The sequence below is a fragment of the Olea europaea genome, unplaced genomic scaffold (assembly GCF_002742605.1).
Source record: "Olea europaea var. sylvestris unplaced genomic scaffold, O_europaea_v1 scaffold3852, whole genome shotgun sequence".
Lineage (NCBI taxonomy): Eukaryota > Viridiplantae > Streptophyta > Magnoliopsida > Lamiales > Oleaceae > Olea > Olea europaea.
This window is the reverse complement of record NW_019257973.1, coordinates 28,785-30,862: the sequence shown is the minus strand read 5'-3', so window position 1 is coordinate 30,862 and position 2,078 is coordinate 28,785. Positions and strand designations below refer to the sequence as shown.

Genomic DNA, 2,078 nt, shown 5'->3' with positions numbered 1-2,078 from the left:
GTTCAGTTGCTCATGAGAAGAAAAAAATTATACGTAAAATACCTGATCACGTTGCAATTATCCTTGTTAGATACAAATTTAATCTAATGAGTAAGTCAATAAATTCCGGTATACTAAAGCACATGAAATACTTCTAAGAAAAAAGGTATAGCATTAAGAAGAAAGAGCTTATTTGGTACAACAGAAGTTTGATGGAAACCAATATTCACAACAATTCCTGAAATGTGTCTTGCCGAAAACAAAACTAAAGTTGCCTGCACTAATTCAATAGAAATCATGAGATAATTTAGTATAAAACAGAAAAAAAAAATACATTGTCAATTTACAAGGACAATTGATCAAATTCACATTTATTTTAAATTGTTGGAGGTTGAAGTCCCATCTTTTGAACTTATGCACTAATAGTCTGAACATAAAATTTCGGAAACATTGAGTTTAAGAACTCAGCTGCAATTTATCAAAGGTAAGTCTCAACCCCCAAGGACATTGGTTTCGGATTTTACTTGCAATGAAGCTAATTATGCAGCACTCATAATAGAGAACTCATTTTCTGGCCTCAAAATATGGCAACTTCGTCAAAATCATAGCGAGTCCCCACTGGCTCAAAATTCTCAAGCCGAGACATGTTGGTGCAAGAAGAGTCTAGGGAACCTAACTCATTGGAATATAAAATTAGAGGCCTAAATACTACGAAAAAATGAATACTCGTTCTAGTTACCTATGGTGTAAGTATATTGCTAATATGCTTATAATCATTTTATAAACTTAATAATTAATATTTTCCAGGAAATGCAAAATTGAATAGAGTGCCTGCGTCAAGGGCAATAATTCCTCAGATAATATCTTAATCAACAAGAGGCAACCTTAATTGATTTCCATTAATACGAACTTTAGTATAGCCGCTAGCTGTTGCTATGGTATTCAAAATATTTATTTTGTCACCTTAAAAACTCACATAAATGACTTTGTTCTCAATTAATACCTGTATTTTCTCTGCATGAATAAAAAAATTGTGGGTTTCGTAAAATGAGTATGATGAAAATTAAACTTTAGAAAAAAGGGTCAAACTGGGACTAAATATTAAACAAACGAGTGACCCTTTGGTTTGTGGTTTTGAACTAGTTTAGTCATGAAATTGGATATGTTGGTGCAAGAAGAGTCGAGGGAACCTAACTCATACGAAAAATTGAATACTCGTTCCAGTTACCTATGGTGTAAGTATATTACTAATATGCTTATAATCTCTTCATGAACTTAATTATTAATCTTTTCCATGGAATCCAAAAATTGAATAGAGTGCATCAAGGGCAATAATTCAGTTGAAACTGTCAATCAATGTCCAATGAATTATTACCATAAACATGGTGTTTCTTACAAGTAAACAAATTAAATTCAAAAATCATGAAAATGAATTTCAGTATCTTATTCAACATTATATATAGCAATGGATGCCTAGAAGAAGAAACCACATATCAAAATATGACAAGGAAGAAAGTGAAAATCGCTTTCATCACTAATGATTTGGCAAGAAAGGCAACATTCAAGAAAAGGAAGAAGGGTCTGATGAAGAAGGTGAGTGAACTCAGTACCCTTTGTGGTATTGATATATGTGCCATTATATATAGCCCTTATGAGTCTCAGCCCGAGGTTTGGCCGGACAATCGTGGCATCCATCGTGTGTTGGCGCAGTTCAAGAGGATGCTGGAGATGGAACAAAGCAAGAAAATGGTGAATCAAGAGAGTTTCATAAGGCAGAGAATCGCCAAAGCTAGTGAGCAGCTTAAGAAGCAGCATAAGGAGAATAGAGAAAAGGAAATTACTCGGATTATGTACCAGTGTTTGACGGGTGAAGGGCTGCAGAATTTGATGATGCTAGATTTGAATGATCTCGGGTAGTTGCTCAATCAGAACTTCAAGGAGATCAACAAGAGAATTGATGAGCTCAAAAACACTACTGCTCCACCTCCTCCTCCACAGCAGGTTGCGCCGCCGTCACCACACATACCAACAGGTAATTTGTATATGCAGGAGCAGAAATCGGCAGTGGATTTAACAATGGATGTCATGCAAAGGCCACA

At 35.1% G+C, this 2,078-nt stretch overlaps 1 pseudogene; it reads left to right on the top strand.

The window, feature by feature from the left end:
- The first annotated feature begins 1,479 nt into the window (after positions 1–1,479).
- Positions 1,480–2,078, top strand: part of LOC111387035 — a 4,598-nt pseudogene continuing 3,999 nt past the window's right edge.